Genomic DNA, 25,109 nt, shown 5'->3' with positions numbered 1-25,109 from the left:
TTGACGGAGCATGAGGACAAGTGTTGGCCTCCGGGTGGATTCTTGCTTCTGCCATGGGGAGGTGTCGAGAGAGGTTTGTATAGAAAATGCTTAGACTTCATGTGAACCTAGGCAGCTGAATTAACCCTGAAACAATGGCGAATTTTGGAAGCATATCCTTGGTCTTACTTCAACCTATTATATCAGAACCTCCAGGGAAAGAACATAGGAAAACATATAATATTTAAAACAAATGCCTCAGCTTATTCTTATGATCAGACACAAGTAGGAATTGTTGGGAAAAATGGATATACAAGGGGGGAATATATTTTTGCTCAGAGAGGAGCAACAGGATTCCCCAGGTGGACAGGATGGATCAGGAAATGGTGAGGCCCACTTGGCGTCACTCATTCCCAACACCCGTAGCACTTTTGCTATGTTCCCAGCACCATGCTCAGGGCCTTGTCCCCGCTCTGGAAGGGCTGGCAGCCTAGACGCATAGCAGCAGCAGAAAGTGAGGTGTAGTAGGGTCATGGCAATTGTTTAAACAACAAAAATCTTACGTGAGCTCAGAAGGACCAGCTAGCTCTGCACTAGGAGTCAAGAGGAGGCTTCTCATAAGAAAGACATTTAATTTAAGTCTTGTAGAATCAGTGTCAATTGGGTACACAGGGATGAGAGGGAAACTACTTCAGAAGAACGGGAGGATAACAATGTAATTAGAGTGGGAAGAGATCTCTCAGTCTTTTAATCTAAATTTCATTCTTTTATGGATTGAATTGTCCCTATGCTCCCTAAGAAGAAAAAAAAGTTATGTTGATGTCCTTGCAACCTAAACTGTCCCTCAGAATGTGAGTTCGTTAGGAGATAGAGTGTACAGAGGCAATGAGGAGAAAACAAGGTCATTAGGGTGAGCCCTGAACCAATATGGCTGGTCTCCTTAGGAAAGCTTGAAATTGGGACAGAGACAAACATGTTCGGAGGGGTGACAATGTGGAGATAGGCACGGTGAAGAGGCACATCTTCAAGCAAGGAGACAGTCCTCAAGAGCTCTACCCTCCCGGCCCACTGTCCAAAAGAGCCAACCCTGCTGATTCCTTGACCTTGAATCCAGCCTCTTGCACTGAGGCAATAGCTTCCAGCCCTTTATTTGATTATGGCAGCCCCAGCAAACAGACACACATCCTGTTAAAAACAAATGAAATAAAACATATAAGGAGTTAAAAAGCTTTCTCCTTCTTGACCGGTCAATTTCAGCGACCAGAATCTTAGGTGGTCTGAGTTAACGCTATGTTGTTACATTTTCTTAATAATCCTGAAAGACCAAAAGGCCTATTTTAAATTCGAATAAATAAAATGAAAAGAATCACGTGACAATTAGTAGGCCCGCATTGTAACATGACTTGCTGAGACTATGTAATGTGTAAACCAAAATGCGTACGCATGGCGGGCCACAGTCCCGAACACATCTGCATTGATTGTGCAACGCTCAGTACTGCTATTGCTGAATTTTAAAAGACTCACACTGCTCATCTTTCCAATATGTGCTCTGCAAAAGTGCTTGCCTCAGCTGCCTACTAATGTGCAGACAGCTTCTGATCACAAGCTCTGCAACGGGTGGGCTTTACAGCATGTCTCGGCCTTTGGCAGGAATTAAGCAGAACTTGATGCAATAATAACTCAAATGCTGCCTTTTACTTTTAAGCAAGCAAGCAAATAAGAACCACAAAAAAGAAATAACTCCTTCATGCTTTTTTTCCTATATTAGCCTATAAAATATGCCGTTGTGGTTCTCTTCAAGAAGCTACATATTCCAGCTTTGTTTACTATTTCACAATTCATTAAGCATGAACCCCAAAATACCTAAGAGTACAAGTGTATGCTTTGCTCAGGACAGGGCAAGATGAGGGTGAAAGGGTGCTCAGAGAGGGAGATGTTCTTAATGCTCTTAGGAAAAGGGGCAAGAAATGTTGATTCAAGGTAAGAGAGAAAAGTTGTAGTTGCAGCGAGATTGTAAAGAACACAGTTGTGAGACGAGGGGTTTGGGTGTGTTATTTTATGATGTATACCATTGACTTGGATTGAAAGGGGTTGGAGCAGAGGAGGAACTTGACCAGATTCCTCTATTATGGTTTTGTAAAGATCACTTTTACAGCAGGTAACCTGTGAGTTCATCAGCCAACAGGAGACTCACAGGAATCCAGGAGAGGGATACGGAAGGTCTGCCCTAAAAGGATCACCAGGATAAAGGGTGAAGATGAATGAATGAGAAGCACCCTGGAGGAAGAGCTCGTGGGATCTGGTCATAGGTTGGCACAGGGCAGAAGGAGGCTTCCTAGGGTGCCCAGAAGCTAGCATAGTAGAGTTGTACGGACCCAGGTTGAAATGTTGGTTTCGCCATCCCTGCCCTGTGTGAACTTGGATATATCACTTAAACACTTAACCTCAGTTTCTTCATCTGGAAAATAACAGCCCAGTGAGATTGTTATAAAGACAAAATAAGACAATGCATTAAAGCACACTGCACGGTGCCAAGTACAGACGTAAAAGTCTTGTAAACGTAGCTTCAAATAGGGTAAGTAAAAACTTAAGGATGACTCTGAAATCTCTGACTGGGCATTCTGTCAGGGATATTCTAGAGGGATTAACACACTGAGCGTGATGAAAATTCATGATTCGGTGGCTAGAAGCAAATATAATTTCTATGACAGATAAAAATAATTCACAGAGCATTTGTTATTGCTTTTAGTGTCGGTGAACTGCAGCAGAGTTGCTGATGGCAGACCTCACTCGGGGCAACAGGCTTGCTTCCTTGGATGAATCACTCATTGCAGAATTCTAGGAGTGTGCCTTTAACTCTGCAGTTTTGTAAGGGATCCCTTATTAGATGGCTGGTCATTGTGGGCTCAGGTCACGCCCTTGTCAGAGCATCCCAGCTGCTCCACAGCAGGGGGCACTTGGCTCGCCATTAAATGGACCTTGGGAAGCAATGGTAACCATGGTAATAATTATCAGAAGATGCAGCCGGTCCCCACAACAACGTTTTGTCCATCCCTAGTGAAAAACACAACTCCTTCCTCTTTCAGTGTTTTGAATTAGACACTCATAAGATCTTTCAGTCCAGGGAAAATACCAGGAGCCCATGACAACAGCTGGGGGTATCAATCAAAGCAAGACACAAATGATAAAATGGTGTTCTAACATAATTTGGAGCAAAATGCAGTCCTTTATCTCAAAAGGACAGCCACCATTTTTCAATGTCTATTATTCTGAGATCTGGGATGTCTCCTTACTATTTTAAAATGTTTTCTGTAGGAAGGAAATACATTTAATGTTTCTATAAGAGGAATATGAGAAATACAGAAAACTTAAAAGTGGCACTCTAATTAAAATTAATGGATCTTTTATTTCTTCTACCTAATTTTACAAAGAATGAAACCATTTTGAAAAGAAAGGAACCAAAGTCCCCCAAATTAAAAATGACTTAACCAACATAGCAAGGCTTTAAGGCTGCATGAGGCTACTTTAACTCTATCTTTTGATTTCTTTTTTACCGACCATTTTTCTACTGCTTTCTGGATGCCAGAACAGTGGTAAAACTGATTCGATTGTCATATTTGCAACTATGTTTTTGAAATTTTAAAGATCAACAACAAATTAGCTCCATAGTAGCAGGAAAAACAGTCTTGAAGTTCAGACAGCTGTTTTCAAATTAGGAAGCTACATCAAGTACAACCATAGAAACAAAATGATGCACCCCATTTGTACAATGAATCAAAATGCAGTCTGTAAAAAATTAAAAGATAAATTAAAAAATAATTTTAAAAAACTAGACTTTTGCTGCTATCTCCAAACCAGTTATAATCCTTCTAGTTTTCAGTTTCCTCTTTTATGAAAGGGCACAATAGTTATGTGTTTTCAGGGCTAGTGTGACAACTAAATAGAACTATCTAGATACAATGCCTGGCATTAGGGCAAGCACACAATAAATATTTTTCTCTCTCTTAGATTCTGTACTCAAATTCCAGAAATTAATGAACAGCATATATTTAAAGCTAATATGAAGAAATAGGAACATAGAATGGGTTCACTTGATTTTTTTTTCCCCCTTGAGAGAATAAAAAGTTGAACTTGTCCTCCTAGAAGTTCTAGCATACATACACAGGTTGCATAAAAAAAATCCAGTACAAAGAAGCTAGAAGATGACCAAAATGTGATTTTTAATCCACTGGATAGACAGCTTGCATCCTCCTTTGGTATGAGATTAACAAAGTTCAGGGGGAACTCATCCTATGGGTGCTGTGTCCACTGCATCTGCTGACCACAGCTCACATGCCACACAGGAAGCTCCTGGGGTGAACAAAAGTCAAAAACAACTCATTTTCCTCTTACACAGCTATTTCTGAGGAAGACAGTAAGAGGATACTTACAAGAAGAAAGAAACTGAAGCACCGAAATTTAGAAATGACTTAACAAACACAGCAAGTCATTAAGGGGCTATATGAATATTTTAAATCTTCCTTCTGATTTCTCTACCAGACATTTTCTACTGTGTGCTGCTACTTGCTGGGTGCCAGAACAGTGATAAACAAACAAGCAACTTACTATATTGTCACATTTGTAACGAGGCTTTAAAGTTTGAAAGATCTTATATGTCTTACATGCAAAGGAGAAGAACAATAACAATTAGAGTTTGCTAGTAAGGAGGGGAAAAAAATAAAAGACAAATATGAGCCTGATCTGAAACCAAGATGAGATGTGTCCTGAACCAGAGTCAAGGTGAAATCTAATTATTAGTCAACAAGACAGCAAGTCATACCTAGAAAAAACCCTGCTCAGGACAGATTAAAAGCAAGTACCTCATCATAAAATAAAGATATATACAAAAAATATTAGAGGGCCCCTGTGCTCTATCTTCCATTGTCTCCAAATCCAGGGCCCCAGGACAGGTTCATGAGACAGAGTACTGCCACCTGGCTCCCCTGGCCAGTACCTCCAGTCTCCTGCTGTTCCTTTCAGAGGTTTGTCCTGGAGAGAGTCAAGATTACATCTTCTCACATAACCCGTATTTACTGAGTTTCTAACACAAACAGTGCTGCATTGGTAAATATTTAACAAGTATACTTCAGGGAAAAAAAGTGTGGCTAGACATATGCAAATATCACTTCTGAAATACATTTAACTGTCATAAAGGTGAGTAACATCATTTTTCAGATAATAATAAAATACGCAATATTCTCTCTTATAGTTAAGAATGCCACTGATGATCCAGGATTTTTTCCTTGGTTTTCCTTGGACTCTCATACCCATATCAATCTACATTTGCAACTGACAAACAGGAGTAATCTTGACATCAACGTATGTACGATGTATCCCATTTGTTTACAATAAAAATAAATTTTAAAAAAAAGAGAGAAAAGTGAAACAATGAAGATTTGTGTCGGAACTTCATTCATTAGTCCATGGCATGATTGATGTTTTGCTGAATCTGGTAATATCTGAATCCCAGAGGAATACCTCCTTAGATTTTTGGTGTTAGTGAAACGTAATGGCTGTAAACAGTAAGTTTAACATCCTCTGCCTTCGTAACATTTTGTATCATTTTCTTAAGTGTAGACAATCAATAAACAGGTAAATGCTGAGTCCTGTGGCTCCTTCTGGTGTAAGCACTTCCTTCCACCTGGCCTTGAGGAGATGCTGTTTTGAGGTGCTTTCATGATGTCACTGAGAGCAGAGTGGCCAAGGCATACCTGCACCATCACGTGGTATTTCAGTCTCTCTGGGACAAGATGCACAAGTGACACAAATTCTCAAAACACTAATAACATGTTTTGAGAATTTAATTTTTCAATATAATTTTATTTATGTTTGTATCACTTAACTTTTAATGGGAGCTGTATTTAACAACTTAATAAAATTGCAAATTTGATGACCTGCACTTTTAGACAAATGTGAACTGGCTCCAAGTCACCCACTGGATGTACAAAACACTTGAGTGGTGGCATGGCCACTGCCTCTAGGGTTTATGTTTTTGCAGGAAGGGTAGACGTGAACCTGGAGGACACTGTGCTGGGTGACATAAGCCAGGACTAGGAAGACAAAACCACATGATCTCACCTAGTGCAGAATCTAAATAAACTCACACTCAGAGAAGAAGAGTAGGATGAATGTTTGGGGAAATGTTGATCAAAGAATACAAAATTTCAGTTAGCGAGAGTAAGTTTAAGAGTCATCAACATAATTACTATAGTTAATATCAACATTTAGTATATTTTTAAAAAGTAGATTTTAAGTGTTCACACCACCAAAAAATTAAATGCATGAGCTAATCCATAAGTTAATGAGCCTATAATAAGACTACAAGTGTACTTTTACCTAATTAAATCTTCACCTAAATTCCATAAGGTCAATGTTTCCATTTTAAGGAAACACAGAAAGGGTGAATGTATAGTCACCATCTCTTATTCTATTTTGTGTGGCTATAACAAAATACCTGAGGCTGAGCACTTTATAAAGGAAGAGGTTTCCTGGTTCATAATTCTAGAGGCCTAAGCATTTGCCTGGCTCTGATCAGGTACTCTTGGTGAAAATCACGTATGAGAAAGAGAGGTCACATGGTCAGAGAGCAGTCAAGGGATCATCAGGGAGGGTCCTGGGTTCATTCTTCCATAACAACCCAGGAGAATGAACCCCCTCCATGACACTAGCTCTAATCCCTTCCAGGGCAGTTTCCCCTGCCCTAATTACCTTGGGTAGGCTCAAACTCTTAAAGGTCCCACCCCTCAATACCACCAAACATGGTGCACATGTGTGCTTCCGGCACATGTACCTTTGGGGAAGAAGCCTGATCCAAATGGTAGCACCCATTTTTTTAGTTGTTCTTGATTTTGTTTTGAGATAGTGGGAATGGAGCCCAGGGCCTAGTGCATGCTGGGCAAGCGCTCTACTACAGAGCTACGTCCCCAGCCAGGTTTTTAAGTTGCAGAGACAAATTTGCCCTCAGGCTTGCCTGACTCCAAGATCTATATTTACAATTACTGTCCCCAAAGAAAACTCTAATTCATTGATTCATTGTGACAAAAACTCTACTCTTGACTAGTGTGGCTCAACTAAACAAACAAACAACAACAACAAAAACTGGTTTGGGTGAGGGAGAGTAAAAATAATTTTCCACAAAGATGGTGTTGTGCGACCCCCATCCAGGTGATGCAGGGGAAGACCCTGCAGGCAAGCAATGAATGTACTAGAAAACAAGTTAACTGTACAAAAAGATGGCTTTCCACGTGCTGTCCTCTGCTTCTCTAAGTGGAATGCCTGTCCCCGACGTGTGTCACTGTGAAGTGGTGCGTGAGCCCATGTATACGGCTTATCTCCATAGATTGTCAAGTTTATTTAAATACATCTAAGGGGCAATAAAAATAAATTAATAAAAAATAATTTACCTGGGGTCTGATATGGACCACATGAAAAATTCATATGGAGGAGGAAAACAGAGAATTCTAAACATTGTTTAGTTTTGGTAGACCTGGTTAAGCTTTTCTACCAAGAGTTTTGAGGTTAGTTATTTCATCTTGTTTGCCATTACCAGCAAATTTAAGAAGAAAAATGTGAAAAACTCTTTGTCAAGAGAAAACGACTACATATACCAATATATATAACATAATCTCTGGTTTAATAAAAGCACAAATTTGCACATAACATGTAGATATATATACATGTATAAAAAGACTTGATAGCAAAACCCAGAAACAAACAAAAACCTTTGGCAATACCCCAAAATGCTAACAGTGATGGTCTTTTTATTGGATATTGCAAGTGTTTATTTTCTTCTCTATGATCTTGCACACTTGAATAATTTTTCTTACGTATATAGTTTTAAAACAAATGTTTACTATGTTTGAAAGAATTTTTATATGGACTCCCTCCTATTATTCAGAACTGGAGAGAAATGAGTTTCAAGTTTCATTAAGTAATAGCTTGGGTATATTAAATAATAAAAAATCATCATTATGAGATTTCTCGGGTTTATTAGTCTTCCTTTGGAATAAATTATTTAACATTTTTGAAGCGGTCGAAGTTTGGAGATTGGAAAACTTTTTAATTCTGATTTTTACTTGTGTGAATATATTAAATCCTGCAGCTGAAAAGTTACATCTTCCTCCTGTGGGAAAAATCAGAGAAATAGCAGTCCGGCCTCTGTTCAGGTGGAGGTATCACGTGCTCTACAGCTGTATTTGTTATTAGCTACAAAAGTCTTTTAGCATGTACTTTGCATTCTCCCTTTGAGAAATAACTTCAGCTTTATTCATAGGGCATACTCAGTGTTAAACAAAAGGAATATTTTAATAAATATCAAGGAACTGTACAATCAGCCTCCAATGTGCTATCAGAGTGCTTCAGTGCATTAGAGAAACAAGGGCTCTTTTTGAGCTTCTGGTTCTGAATCTGTGGTCCAGCAAGACTGGAGACTGAATTCCACATGCACATTGCTTAACACCCCTGGGGAGGGAGATGCAACAGTGTGTGGTAATCAGTGTGAGGTCTGATCTGCAGAGCACCCTTCTAGGCTGCAAAATATCACAAGGGCTTTTCCCCAAATCCTCTCAGCCATCCTAAGAATTGGAGGCCCCCTTTCACTGTTATATCTCTAAACATGAAAATTATGTAATTCACCTTTCAAAAATGTCTTAAAATATTTGGGGGCATGGCGGAGATAAAGAAATTGAAGGCTGTACATCAAGAGGCCTGGATCCTAAGCCAACTGTACTACTTTTTGTGACCTTGAAGGAAGTCATTTGATCTTCAGAAATCTCGTTTTCATCAGCGTAAAATGAGGCTAATCATGCTGCTTTTTGCAGCCTCATAAGACTCTCAAAAGACTCAAATGACAGGAGATATACTTTGAAAAATATGAGAGACAATGCAGATATGAGGTAATGTGGTTTTGTAAACTGCAAACATAACTTATTTATAAACCAATGTTTTTCATGTTTGGAAAAAGTGCTCTTTTGAAGGGAAAAAAAAAGAAGTTGTTTTTTAAATTTATTTATTTATTTTTTTAATGTACAGCATCTCCTAAGGAGAAAGGAAACAATAGAATAACTATTACTTTACCTTTGAACAATTTTATTTTTAATTTCATGCCCTACCCTGTCAAATAGGGTATTTCAACTCTATGCTAAGATTCAAAGTAGAAAGCAACTATTTGCCACATTTTTGCTTTTATGCAAATAGAGTAGGAAGGTGATCCCTCGTGGTCTAGGTAGCCATCTGTTTCCAGATCCCAGGAAAAATGATGCTATTAACAACTCCTCGGGATAAATTTCAAAACAAACAGTCTTGGTTCCAATGGGTACTGTGAGGTTGGTCATTTTCATAGAGAGAGCTTGCTCAGTGTTTCCTCTTATATCTCCTGCCCCCTTTCCCCAAATTGAAGATTCTTTAGGAGCACAGAAAATACCTCATTTATCTTTTTATCTCTCTTCATTTTATAACATAGAGCTTTGTACCCTGTAGATACAAGTGATTGTTAAATAAACACATAATTACTATTTCTATGCCTGTAACCATATGAATAACTAGTGCTAATTGAGTATGTATTATGTGCTTTGTCACAATGCTAAATATTTCACAGACAAGGCTCACTTGATCTGAAGGAGGATGTCACAAGCAAAGTTTAGAACATAGTAAGCACTTAGTAAATGTTGACTAATCATTCTAATGATGATCATTCCCCTTTGAGAGATGAAGAAACTAAGTTTAACAGATGCTAAGCTCCCAAGGTCACATGTCCAATAAACAGTGAAGCAGCTATGTAAACTGGACCTCTCCGATGGTGGACCTTGCCCTCAGCCACTGGACTGTGTTGCTTCTCCATGCAAGGTGCAGAGGTGATGGAAATGTTACTCCAGGATGAAACTAGTACTGTGGACTACTGTTACAGAATCACCTGTCCCTCCCTGTGGCTGGACACACCTTCTGAAGAGTCTGTGGAGCGTTTGGATGTTTAACTCCGAGCATCCCCATGATCTGATCTAGTTCCACACTGCTGTCTTCTCACCCGACACTTTCACATCTTATTCTCCATAGTATGTGCTTTAGGATTTCTCACTGAAAACAGATTGAAATTTCTATATAAGCTTGTGATACCAATTAATGTGCTATGATCTTTCTTTGTTCAATTGAATAAAGTATTTCGTTATTTTATGAAATATTGTTTAATTTTAAGCATTATGGAACAAATACCATGAGCTGTCTTTTTTTTAACTTAATGTAGAGAAGCAACAAAGAGAAAGACTCATCCATAATTGCACTATTGACTTACCCACAATTCATCAATGTCCTTTTCTGTGCATAATATACAGGCGTATAAATATGTATGAGTGCTGTGTGTACAAACCATACGCACAATGTTGTTAAGACTCACAAACCATGTGTGTAAGATGAACTACTTATTTTACGATTCCCTACATGTAGGATTATGTTTTTAAATTTATCATGGAAGTGGTTATATAATAACTTTGCTTACATGTGTGATAGTTTACTTAAGCAATCATGCACTGTTAACTTTAGTGGTAAACACAGTGCTACAAAGAATATCATTGTAGCTAAATATGTATCCACATCATTAACTAGTTCCTTAAAATGACTTGCAAATTTTAGTCTCCTCCCATTTCAGTTGTCACAGAAGGGAAAGGACATCCATTTGTTTTACTCTGTGGCTGAGTATTCGAAGTCCACATAGCTGACTCACGGAATGGCTGAGATTACAGTCTCAGTCCTTGTGACTCACAGGTCCCTGCACCTTCCACAATACCAAGCGGTGCCCTCTTCTGCACCAGCACACTACACAGAAAGCTATGTGCGAGATGCCTGCCCAAGATGCAGACGGGAAGTTTTCAAATGAGACAAAGGAGTGATTATAGTCGTAAAGTTGTAATTTTGATGATCTGGTCATACTTTGGATTCTTCTTGCGTTTCAACATTTGATGTGCAGAGGAGCTTTGCACGCAGTCTGCCTTGCAGAGCTCTAGCCATTAAGTCTATTGGCCTTTCTAATGGGCTCTGCTATCTTAAGGTGAAGAAAAATGCATCCATCGATTTGGCGCAGCTCCCTCAATTTGGGAGCTGCCCCTGTAATCTCATTATCGTGGTACGTCTGCTTTTATTCCCTCAGCTCCAGAGCTAAGTCTATACAGAGCCAGCAGCTGCGTGCTCAGCAAGACCCCAGGTATCAGCTGCTTCTGAGCGCTCAACTACCCGCTTTCATTAACAGGCACATAAGACAGATCACTTTTCTTGACCCACACATTATTTCCAGTCGGTAGATTTTAATTTTTTTTTTTTACTTCCCTATATATCTTTGTCTACACTAACATGTAATTTTTTATCATTTCCAAATTTAGGCCTTATACCCTTTGCTTTTGGCAGAATTTTGAATATATCCAAGCAAAACTGTCTTTTGATCTGACTCATGAAATCCCCAGATTGGCCCTCAGAATATTTCATGGCTCTAATACAAAGAAAACGAAAAAGAAATAAAAAGACTATACGTCTTAATGTCCTTTTTATCACAGCAACTAATTTTTCATTAAGCATAAAATGCTTTTTTTGCTTACCAAGAACCTCTTTTTAAGGCTATTCCCTTACATTTTTCCCTTTTCTGCAAGGAAAAATATGCTTATGTACAGAAAATCTGGCTTGCTGGAGTCTCCAATTCACCCTCACTTGCCATATGCAATGCATAAATTTATAATGTGTTAAGCTTCAAGAACAGCTGACGATGAATTTCAGCTTTCCGACCTAGGTTGAATTCCACCTAGACTCTCTGTCCCCTTATATCAGTTCTGTGTGTTGTGAAATGCTTTTATGACTAATCAAATATCTTCTGCTACAAAGATTTTAAGGGCTCTTAGGGAAAATGAAAACCTGTACTAATAAGAACTTGAGAAGTGCTAATGAACTGTTGGTCTCCCTGCACTGTGTTTTCTTCCTTATCCTTGGAAGGTCATGGGCTTTCAGAATGGAGGGTCCCCTGTGCCCAAATTCCACAGCATTCCAGTGAAATGTTGAGTTACAGAGGACTTTCCTAAACACCAAGATCAGCCCTCACACCCTTATCTTTTGCTTTCTTTCCCAAGCAGACACTGTGTTCAATTTATGTCCCTTGGCTTGAGGCAAAATCAAGCATATTTACTCTCTTGCTGCTAAAAAATAGGCAATTTTAAAGAAGAAAGAGATGATCAGATTCAATAACCTCATTTTGTAGAAAAAAGCAAAGGGAAGTCACACCACACAACTAGGTAAAGACAAAACTGGGCTAAAGTCAAGTTCACCAAAGCACCTTCCACAGTAGCACATGAGGATACATGAATGTTCCTTAAACGCCAAAGGTTAGGTAGAAAAACTGTTGGCCTATTTAAATTATCTTGATGTCATAAAAAAAAAAAAGAACTGAAAATATCACAATTAGCAGCCCAATAGAGAAAGTGTTTTGCTAGTTTCTTCAAAAATCTTTTACTTTCAACTACATGACTTTCTGGAAGAGACAGATCCTTGGAGACAGAGATCAGTGGTTGCCAGGGACTGGGGAGATGGATGAGAAGAGGGAGCACAGAGAATTTTTAGGGCAGTGAAACTGTTGTGTGTTACACTGTAAAGGTGGATACAAGTCATTTTGCATTTGTCCAGATCCACAACATATACAACACCAAGAGCGAGTCCTAATGTGAGCTATGGGCTTTGGATGATGGTGATGTATCAGGGTAGGTCCATCAGCTGTAACCATGTGCCACTCAGATGGGAATGTTGGTAATGGGGTGGGGAGTATGTGGGGGGGATGTTGGATGTCTCTGTACCTTCCCACTAAGTAGGCTCTGAACTGAAAACTGCTGTAAACACATCTTTAAAAAAAAAAAATCCCTTAATAACTAACATGTCAAATCCAATCAAAACTGGGTACCAATTAATCCAAATAAAGATGAAAGGAATCAACCTGAGAACAGCTGGCTAATGAAGTAAATGATGACATAAAAAGACAAGATTCAAGAGGGTTCTAAATAACCCACTGTCGTGGATTTGAGAGTTTGCCATTAATGATGGAAATGGTTAAGAGTTCACTAAGACACCAAAAAAAAGTGGTTTTAAAAAAAGATTAAGGGAACATCTTAAAATTATGGCATCTTGAACAGGAACATTTCAGGCACTCAAATAACCAGATGAATAAATAATGTGGGGAGAAAATATGTATCAGCACTGGAAACTAAAAATAAGACTGTCCACATACCATAAAACAAGAAGTCACATTTTGCTAAATACAGTGCACACAGGAATATACTGAGCAGAGACACATCAAGACCAACTCACACCTGCTCTTCTCAGTGAAGCGAAATAATTTCCAATGTACTAACATAAAATATGCCAGCAGAACCCTGCTAAACAAATTCCAATTTGTGAGGTTAAAAGTAGGTATTTTGGTATGTGACAGAACATTTTGAACGCTGCCCGTGGGCTCAGGACAGGTTTGCTCCAGCAAACTGCAAATGAAGCCTGCCTCAGCTCCTCTGCTGTCTCTCCATCTGACCCCAGGACAGTTACTCTTTGTGTGACATTCAAATAGTGATAATAACCAAACTTACTTCATTGTAGGTTTGTGGGAAGGAAAGAAGCAACGATTTGCATAAAACTTTAGTCACTGTGCATAGATATGTGCTGGCCATGGTGGTCATGGTCATGATCTTCACCACCCCAAGGAGCATAAACAGTGCCTTTTGAGAGCAGGGAAAGGAAGGAAGCTGGCTAAGGCCTTCTACGTGGAGACTGGGCAGGGCAGACAGGTAGCTTTCCAAAGCTGGCTCCTGATGGCAGATTGATTCAGCAGATGCAAACTACGTACCCCATGCCATACCTGCACCTAAGGTACCTTGTCACTTTTCTCAGAATGTTGATTTCAAAGAAATAGTGATATAAATACCTATCAACCAGCCCTTCAATTTAAGATCTGAGTCAGGATTCTGAAAGTAACTCCCGAACAGTCCATCTTAGGCACAAGTAACAGGCTAGATGCTCCTCCTCATCCTCTCTAAATATCAAAGATCAGAAACACAAAACCCACAGGGGACCTGTGGCAGGTTGTACAACGGTACCCAAAGATGTTCACAACCTAATCTTCAGAACTTTTAAATCTGTTCCATACATAGTAAAATCTACCTTGTGTAAGTGAAGGATCTCGAGATGAGAGTTCCTTGGCCATCCAGGTGGATCCACTGTCAATCAAAACATGTCTTGCAAAAATTGTTGAACTTTAACCTCTCCTTTAGTCCTAGCATTCAGATTACCCAGTAATATGGTAGAAAGAAAAGCAAGATTCAACTATCAGAGATTTGCAGAATCATTCTGCAAGACAGTGGGTCTCATCACTTCAAAAGCAAATGTTATGTATACCACACTTTCTTTATCCATTCAACTCAGTTTTAAAGAAGAATGAAATTATGGCATTTGCTGGATGGAGTTGGAGAATATCATGATAAGTGAACTAAGCCAAACCCAAAAAGCCAAAGTTCGAATGTTTTCTCTGATGTGTGGATGCCCATTCACCCTGGGGGTAGGGCTGGGGAAGAAAAGAGTTACTTTATATTAGGCAGAGAGGAGTGAAGGGAGGGGAAAGGGTAAGGGGGTAGGAATGGCAGTAGAGTGAGTGAAACAAACATTATCACATATACGACTGCAAGACTGATGTGATCCTACAATATGTACAATCAGAAAAACGAGAAATTACACTCCATATATATATGATCTATCAAAATGTATAAATGCATTCTACTGTCATGTATAACTAGAACAAATTTGAAAAATTAATATTTAAAGCAAATGTTATTAAATTAGGACAGAGGAAACTGTTCCACATCACAGAGTCACAAAAACCTATATAATGTCTAAATTTTAATTGTATTGGGGTTGAAACATGTAACTATAGTGTTGTTATTGTGGGACAACAGGAGAGCTTTGACTATGGACTGAGTATAGGATGATATTATGAATTTTTTTATTTTTCAAAGGGAGATAGTTATATGCTGTAATGTGCAAAAAGTTTTAAAATATGCCTGCACATGTGCAGGTGGTAAAGTCTGAAACTTTTTTGAAATGATTCAGCATATGCACACATACACAATCACAAACAACCAATTGTTTTTGCAAAGATAAGACACATGTTAATATATTCGCTTTTGAGAAGTGAGTTTATGATTGTTTATTGTGCTGTTCTTCTATTATCCTATATACTTGGGAATGAGTGGAAAATACCAGATGGGATACATGTAAATAAAAATCAACTTTACAAAAATAATAGAATAATACCTTCTGAGTTTAAATTTTCTCTACTTAAAAGGCATCATATTCATTATAAAGCAAACATTGGGAAATTGGTAAATGTTATTGACATGTTCTATATGTCTCAGCATTATTAAGGAAGTGCTAAAAGTAAGAGTTCATTTGACAGTAATAAGTTATGAACCATGTTGGCACATTTAGTGTAGGCACTGAAAGAAAAAAAAATATGGCCTAAATAGCATGTTAGTAGGGGGAAATAATGCATGAAAAGTAGTTGCTTAAACTAAAAGAAGGTAAGAAATCAGAAAAAAAAAATGAAAGAATAAAGCAGAAGGATAAAGTAGGAAATAAAAAGCAGATGGAAGATAAAACTCAACTCCATCAATAATTACATTAAATGTAATTGGACTAAATATTTCAACTACAAAAGCAACAGAAGTAGCTATATATATTCTCATTAAAAGATAATGCTTCTTAATTTTAAAAACAAACAAAAGTGAAAATAATGGAAACAGATTGTTGTACTCACAATTATACATTATTATCAGACAGTGTAGACATTAAGGAAAACATTAACAGAATTTAAAAGGGCATTTTCTAATGATAAAAATATTAGAGTACCAGAAAAATAATGCAATCTAAATCTCTATGTATCTAGTAACACAATTTCAAAACATATAAAACAAAAATTGACTTAAAAAATGGAAGAGACAAATTCACAATCAGAGGAGCATTCTCTGAAGAGTTGACAGAAGCCAGTAAGGAGTGAATATAGAAGAAATGAGCAACAAGATTTAAAATTTGACCTGACTGACTATGTAAAACACTGTATCCAATGACAGAATGTGCATTCCTTTCATTCTTTTTTAAATATAGATGAAATACCAAATTTGAGTAAATGCTGGGTCATCAGAAAAAAAAAATTTAAAAAGAGAGATTAGCAAAGAATCAAATAACAAAGTAAAGAGTAGTCATCATGGCACAACTGGCTGAGGAACTCAGTAACCAGCAAGGTCACCAACTGGAATCCCTTTCACCACCCCCAGGCCAGGAGTAGGTGGTCCTGGTGCCACCCCTCCAGGGTCACTTATTTTATCCGTGGTCCTCTGCATGCTCTTTGAAAGGAAGATGTTCAGATGTTGGCTACACTGGATTTGGAATATGTGGGGAGCAACAAATATTATTTCTGGTGACCGCTCCTGTTCATTCATGTGAGAAATTTCTGCATTATATATGCCTCTTGCCTTAGACAAGACCATGGAAAGAGGTGAAATCACAAATTTCAGGCCTACTATGTTAGCATTTGTAGGAACACGCTAATAAAATTGAAAAAATATTAAATACCAATAAGAAAACCTAGAGTCACCAGGATAACAGTTATCAACTGGGACTTTCAAAGATAAATCAGTCAATAGAATCATACTGATCTTGCCTCAGTCTAAAAGCAGTAGGAGTTTTTTTTTGTTTGTTTGTTTGTTTTTGTTTTTATTTTTGTTTTTTTTCCAGCTTCCTTATTTACCAGTAAACAGAACGGGAGGTCTTGTTTTTCTTTATCCTTGATCTCTCCCTACATACTTAATGGACAAATTCTTTGCTCAGTTTAGCAGCTATAGGGCAGGGTGACAAGGTGACAGGTAAGCTCTCCATTGGATTCCTCTTTTGACCCTTACTTCTAGATGCTCACTATTTCAAGTAGGGTAGTATACATATATAAAGCTGAACTCTATTGAACTACATGGCTAACAGAGTGTACTCAAAGGAACTGTATCACCTGAGACCCTGTTAGTCTTTCTTACCACCCAAATGTCAATTGTTTTCTAGTAAGTTGTTTCTAGGTATCCCAAATAAATAGATTCTCTTAGGGAAGACAGGATAAAAATAACCTGGATGCTCTAAACAGTGTCCGTACTGCAGAAGGGCCATTTCTGGCAGGAATAGATTTGGGATATGTGAATGTATGTGGCAATGGGAAAAGCATTTTTCTAAATAGCTGTAATGCTCTTTCTTTGCACAAGGGTTTTCTTAACCCACTCAGTTTGTTCTTGGTTATTTTCTTTCAGATTCTGGAAGGCTGTCAGCCTTGAGTTGATATTCTTCTGGAGATTCACAAATTTCTGCCTTCACGGGTATTTTAGTGAGAAATTGGGGGAAATTCACCAGAGGCTCATGGTCAGATTTCCTTTGAAATGTAAGACTCTGAATCAATGATTTCTAATCAGGGGACATGAGCATTGTGCAGTAGAGCTTATTAGAACTCATTAAAACACAATTTCCTTAAACATTACACCATGTTTCTACTTTACTCTGAGCTTCTTTTTACATTACCACAGGCCATCAGTCATGCCAGGAGATAAACTCTTACTTCCAGAATTAAGACTAATATGGCTCTATTGCAATTCTCCAGTACTGGACTTTACAACTGATTTTGACCTCTCCTGTTCCTCTTCCACTTCAAGACATAATATATTTCTCAATGCCTCTGATGAGTTGCAAAAATAGTTTTTAAAATGCTGATATAATCAAATACCCTGAGAAATATACCATATAGTAGTTTAAATATCATTCCCAGATAGAAAATGGAAACAAAATTAGTTCTATTTGTTTTTTCTGAGAATTTTCCTTCAGCAATATGAGCATTATCAGTATTAAAAAGACCCCACTTGAACCTTGAGGGCTATATAAACTGAATACATTGATCCTGTTTAGTGAAATTTACACCAGTATAATAAAAATGGGGACATTTTTGCACTCTCTGTATTAGCAAATGTTTATAACTCCATTCATGTACAGGATTACTTACAGTTTCTTCTCTGTGTCATGGAAGGTGATTCATAATCCATCCCTCTGATCCTGAGCACATCACTAGAGACACAAATCCCCTACTCTCCTGTCTGCTGGTCATATGTGAAATTCCATTGCGTATGTGAGGGATTCCATAATCATTATCTTTGCTCTTCTATTCACTCATCAGTTTTCTAAAAATCTTTTAGAGCTACATCCAACTCATTCTAATAGATCTTCAGAAGGGTAATGTGAGATGCCGAGATGCCTGATGGGAGGGGAAAAGCAGAAGAGCAGTGACAGAGACACACATTTGGATCATATTGTCCCCCAAACATGCAGAAAGAGATTCTTACTTGGAACCACTTTTGGTCAGTTAAGTATATACTTTGTAAGTGATATCATTGAAGTCATTATCAACCTAGTGAATTTTGCCTTCATATGTGTTTTTCCAAAGTGAAGGAAATTTTTGACGTTTTGATGCATGTTCCTTTACTGGACTCACATTTTTGAGTATTTAATAAGTGTTAGAATGTGGGTGGCAAGCTCACATATATTTTGTCTCATTTTGTCTTTATAATCTCTCTAAAATAGAAATTTTACTTCTCTATTTTACAAACAAAGAAACTGAGACTCGTTTAGGGGTTGAATGACAGACCTGGGACCCATTCTTCCAAAGGTGGCCTGAGCTCAGTGTCAGAAACCCATCAATTCAGACGATTAAAAATAAAGATGTTTGGAGAACCAATGATGGCCAGTGCTCCATGACAGAGTGCAGAAATCTCAGTTTTCCACTTATAACTCTCTCAGTATGGCTTTATTGTACAATAATTTTCTACCTTGTCAATTCTATTTAGGGTGGCTTACTTATTTTTTTTTCAACTTTAGCAATTTTTATGGATGTATGCAAATGAATGGAATTCAGAAGTCATGAATTTTGCTATTGCTTTTTTCCTCCAGTGATTCTCTGGTTATTACATCTTGCTGAAATTCTCCGCAAATGTGCTTTACAAAGATATGTTGTCTGATTGATTTTACAGATCTTGTCAACTTTGAAAAAGAAAATTCACACCTGGCAAGTTGTCTTCTATTTACTTTTGTGTAGCTTTGTTTCCTGTTATAAAATAACCCCTACCTGCTCCTTGATGGATGTTCAGAGAGCTCTTAGATTCACATCCATTCTCATGGGACTGACCTCATTTAACCTGTCTAGGCTGTGTCAGTGACTAATCAAACATGGGATATATCAGTAAGTAAATGGATAACACTCCCTGTGTTCAGAGAGCTTGCATTCTGGTGGAGAAAACTAAAAGTGACAACTCAATAAGCTCTGTAGTAGAAAGAGAGCAGTAAGTGCTAAGAAATCAAAAGCAAGAAAAGAGCACCCACAGGGAGTCAATGTTTAAATAGTGTTATGGTTTGAATGTGAGGTGTCCCCCAAAAGTTCATGTGTGAGGCAATGCAAAAAGATGCAGAGAAGATATGTTTGGGTTACTAGAGAGAATCTTAACCCAACCAGTGAATTAATTCCCTGATGGGATTAACTGAGTGGTAATTGAAGGCAGGTGGGGTGTGGCTGGAGAAGTGGGACTTTGGGGTATTTATTTAATATCTGGCAAGTGAAGTCTCCCTGCTTCCTGAGCTGCTTCCCTCTGCCACATTCTTCCACCATGTTGTTCTGCCTTACCTAGAAACCTGAGGAATAAAGCCACTTGTCTATGGACTGAGACCTCTGAAACTGTGAGACCTCAAATAAACATTTTCTCCTCTAAAGTTGTTCTGGTTGGGTCTTTTAGTCACAGTAGCAACAAAACTGACTAAAACAGGTAGCATGGCCAGGAATATCTGACTTGGGCACCTGAAGACCTAAAAGAAGGAAGTATTTGGAATTTGCTATGGTTATGAATTTATAGAGTTACTCTTCCTCACCCAGTGAGCCAGCAACCCCAACAGCCAATGGTCCAACACTTGCAACAGCATGAGTTTGTGTGTCCCATTGAGGATCAAACAGGCTAGGTTGTTCTCTGGGTCTATGGAACTCTCCTGCCATGAATTCCCAAGGGATAGGCACTAACATGGCCTCATGAGTCTGTTAAGGCTATCCATGCCTTGGACAACCATCTATTTGAAGAAGCACAAATTTATTCCAGTATTGTATATTTTATTATTCATTGACTGCTCCCAGAGTATCCAGTTCTTCCCTAAATGTTATAGCTAAAAGTGTCATGGCTCTAATAAACAACAACCAGGGGTCTTTCTCACTTCCCTTTTACACACATCATCTACATAATTCTCATGATACTCTCCAAAGTTACTAATACTTTATTTTTATTGATGAGTACACAGAGCTCAGATAGAATAAGGAAGTTTCCCAATTTAAAGTGGCAAGAAAATGCTCAAACTGGTTTCACACACAGATCCAGCTTGACTCTAGAGTCTATTATTCTTAAATGTCAGGATTTATTCACTAAGGTTGACTGCATTAGACATAGAGGAAACCTTTGGATTCATCTAGTCCACACTTAGGCCCAGAAACACGGAATTATTTTTTCCATTGACTTAAAGTCAAGACCAGTTTGGACTAAGATCACATGTACCCATGCCTAGCCTGGCCATCTTTCAACTACACCTTGCAAAGTTTAAAAGAGTTACAATACAAAGCTCTAGGAAGAATAACAGCCTGTCCCATGCCCCATTAGTCCTTGGCTGGAAAGACCATGGCCTTCTGGCAAAAGCTATATTCTTTCCTTAAAATCCCATGAGATGTTATTTACTCTGGAAAGTCATCCTTGATACTTCCACTGACGGTTACTCTCTCCTTCCTCCAACTGTTGTCACCTTATCATGCCATCTAAATCACATGATAACTTATAGATGAAACACTTTCGTCCCTTTAAGATTAAGTCTCTTAAGGGAAACCACCATGTCATTCATCTCAGCATCCTAAGTATCTAAAACTAGGTGTAGAGCTAACAAATATTCTTGGGTATATTTAATTCCCATTGCCACAAGCAAATTATGGTGAACACAGCCTGCTAAGTTTTATACTAACAGAAGCATACCTAGCACTTTAAAGAAAACATGTCCAGCCAGGCACAGTGGCACACAGCTGTAATCCCAGCCGCTCCAGAAGTTGAGGCAGCAGGATCCCAAGTTCAAAGCCAGCCTCAGAATTTAGTGAGACTCTAAGCAACTTAGGAAGACTCTGTCTCAAAATAAAAAGATATGGAGATAAGATATGGCTCAGTAGTTAAGCGCTCCTGGGTTCAGTCGAAAGAAAGAAAAAGAAAGAAAGAAAGAAAGAAAGAAAGAAAGAAAGAAAGAAAGAAAGAAAGAAAGAAAGAAAGAAAGAAAGGAAGGAAGGAAGGAAGGAAGGAAGGAAGGAAGGAAGGAAGAAAGAAAAGGAAAAGAAGGAAGAAAGAAAAGGAAAAGAAGGAAAAAGAAAGAAAGAAAGACAAAGATTGGCATTGCTTTTATTCATTTATTTCTTAAGTCAATAACTCAATGTTACAACAATCTAAATATAAAATTATTTTTAGTGAAACTCAAGTTTTTCTTGAAATTAATTTTGTAGTAGCTTCATTATTCTACTTTTCTTAGGGGGAGTCGCCCTCTTTGTGGCCCTATTCAGTAGCCCTAGAGGTGCACAAACCACAGGATCTGTGCTCCTGGGCAAAACCTCTGCCTATCAGGAGGCGGAGATTCTCCTTTAACCTGTCATACCTATGAAAGTTTCTATTTCACTCTGCTACAGAATAAGGTGTTAAAAAAAAAAATCTATGGTCAGAAAACTTGCTTTCAGGTCCCAAATCTTCCTTTTCATTTCTCGATGAATGTATATAAACCTCATTTTTTTTTTCATCTAGAAAGAAAGACTTGGAAAATAGCTGCTCTGTCAACTTCCTGGCAAGAGTACAAATCAACTGAGCAGTGCTTATAAAAGTGCTTAGTCAGCTGCCAAATACTGGATTGGTCCTAGTTATTATTATTAATTGAGATTTTATTCCTATGCATGGCTTCTATCATTCTAACATCAACATTAGTCTTCTTTTTGGTATTTCAAAGGATAATTAAAAAATACATATAAAAACTTATTTTACCTCAAACTTTAGAAGTTCCCATATTCATTATACCTTCACAGAATTTTATCTAGTCCATGACATGGAGAGAAATTATTCTCCATGAGCAGACATTGGGTGAGACAGGAGATTTACGATGGTCGATTTCCGTGAAATTCAGTCGTCAGACGTGGAGTTCTCCTCCTGAGTCCCCGTCCAGATTATGTCGTTTGGTGAGTGCCCCTGAGTTTCCTGTTTCCTCTGAGGATATGTGCAGGAAGTTAACAAGCATGCATGGGAAAAGACGCTAGAGCTACAGCACTGCTCGTGATCCCTGTCACCCCTTCCCACCACGGTCAGCAGAGGGAACCTCCCACAGGCTCCTCACCAAGATGAGGAAGGCCTGGCCAGCAACTCCCATGGCCTATTCTTGCAGAAAGTTCTTCTCTCCAGGTCAGCGAAGCACATTTCTACAGGCAATCACAAAAACAGAAAAGGGTTCCCTGTAGTGACAAAGATTTTCTTCTTTTTATATTAAATGAAGTCTCATTTTGACATGCTTTAACTACCAGTATGGATATAGCAATAATTGAGATGTTTACTATAGATTTTGTCTAAGCCACTTAAAGTACAAAGCTTTTAAAAAATTATTCAATGTTCTAAATTGCACCCTGCATTTATGAAATCCCTCCAGGACAAGAAGATTCAATTTTGGACTTCCCATTAGAATACATAAAACTCCAAACGAATAAATCAAGATGGCACAAAAGAATTTTATCCACCAATGTGATTTAAAAAGACAGATGTTCAACTCTTTTTTCTGAACGTTAACAGAATGGGAATTGCATTACGAATTCTCCTCTATAATTCCCCAACCATGGATTTGGGAACATATTGATAAAACTCACTTTTATTATGGCTTCATAATGTACCTTATTCATATTTGGATGGTCTGGAGCAAGTGGAAAATTAACTCTTTGTGTATCCATGTCATGATTTTTCCCTTCTCTTCACTCCTGCTTAAGAGCTGTCTGTCTTCCCTTAAGTCTCTAAACAAGATTTTGACTTTGTTTTTATGAAGAAAAAGGCATTAATAATAGGATCCATTGTACATAAGAAGTTAATATAAGATTCAGGATTAGTGATAGGCTCTTATAGAATGCCAAATAATATTTATTTTGTGAACATAAGAATAACAAGAAAGAGTAGTACAATTCAGTAAAAGTGTGTATGTCCACACACTATAATGATTTAAAATTTTCATTAGGTAAAATGTCTTACAATCTTGTGGACACCATTATTTGCAAGAATTTGAAAGGCCATGGTTAATCACTGAGGTCAACGAGATGAAGCAGAGGAACTGACATAGAGAAACAGAAGCAAAGAGGATCACATTTTGCTTGCATGTGTGAAGTCGTTTGATGGATACAGCCAAAACAGAGATGAAGTCCAGGCAAGGCCAATGTCCTACTAAGACTGAATGATGCCCACATCTCTCCTAGAAACCAAGGGACAGGGTTATTGGTTACCTCAATGATATTGTAATTAAAAACATAGGTAGGTAGGTAGGTAGATAGAAAGATAGGTAGATGGATAGACAGATGATAGATGTCAGACAGATGCAAGATACTGATACTTGAATGAAGCAAAAAACACACTCTATTAAAAATATCATACATCTTGGTATTTCCATTTTAGGTGAAAGACTATGGATAGCATCCTGGTGGGATGGATTTTGGGAAAATGTTATGACTAACATTGATAGCACACTTCTCCTTTCATCTTGCTATCTTCAAAGAGGAATAATAAAGATGGAATTTTATTTATATTATTATGAACTAATATTTACCAAGAGTCTACTAGTAGATGCTGTCCTGAGCAATGTTTTATTTTATCCTTACAACACCCTTGTGAGATAGGGATCATTATCTCTTTCCTCTACCTTATGAATGAGTAAACAGCTCAAACATGATAAATAATTCAGTCCAAGAAAGGGTAAGAGCTCCACTTAGAACTGAAGTCTAGCTCTCTGCCTTCCACTTCCTCTCAACAGCACACACTAGCCATTTTTATTCATTTAACTGGCACTTATTAAGTTAGATGCTATGGAGAAAGTGATACAGTCATAGTTAATTGCCTTGGCTTTTACAGTCAGATGGTCCAAGCTAAAATTCCTGCTTTGTCATTTAGGAGCTTTTTAGCCTTGGTAAAATTACTTATCTTCTCTAAGCATTAACTGCCTCATCTATAAAATGAGAATTACAAATAAAGCTTATTTCAGAAGTTTTGATAATTAAAGAGGACTTTGTATACAAAACACTCAGCTCAATGCCTAAAGCAAAGCAGACATTCAGTAAATGGTAGCTGTTCTAATTGTGATAAATGTACCATGGCTTCTGCCCTCAGAAACCATTGATTGAGGAGGGATGATGAGATAGGCACTGAGTGACTCTAATACATAATGCAAAATGACATGGTAAGAGCCGAGAGAGTGATAAATTCTCGGGCCTCATTTTGGAGGAGGCCACATTCTATTAGGCAAAACCAGGAAATGCAAAGCTTGGGGGATAAGCAAAGGGATCTGCCATTGCCTCCTGCATGTGCTGCACGTGGGAGCCCAGCAGGAGGCAAGACTAGGAAATCACATTGAAGACTCGAGTGCACAGCTAAGGAACCTGCCATTTATTTGCAGGATGTTATAGAACCTCTGGAGATTGTTAAGAAAGAGGTTGCAGGAATGTGCTTGAACTCTTAAGTAAGGTGTAGTAGCAAAATGTAGCCAGTATTGAAAAGGAAAATATGGCCATCCTGTTGGCCAACTGAAGAGATGTCGAAGTAAAATGAGCAATAATTGTGTGATCTAGAATGGTAGAAGGTAATGCAGAAAAAAGAAAGATTGATGAGGGCTACTGACAGATAAATGGACAGAAAAAAACAAAACACGACTCTGAAATTTCAAATCCG

This window comes from Sciurus carolinensis, chromosome 4 (genome assembly GCF_902686445.1).
Source record: "Sciurus carolinensis chromosome 4, mSciCar1.2, whole genome shotgun sequence".
NCBI lineage: Eukaryota > Metazoa > Chordata > Mammalia > Rodentia > Sciuridae > Sciurus > Sciurus carolinensis.
This window is presented reverse-complemented; position numbering follows the sequence as displayed.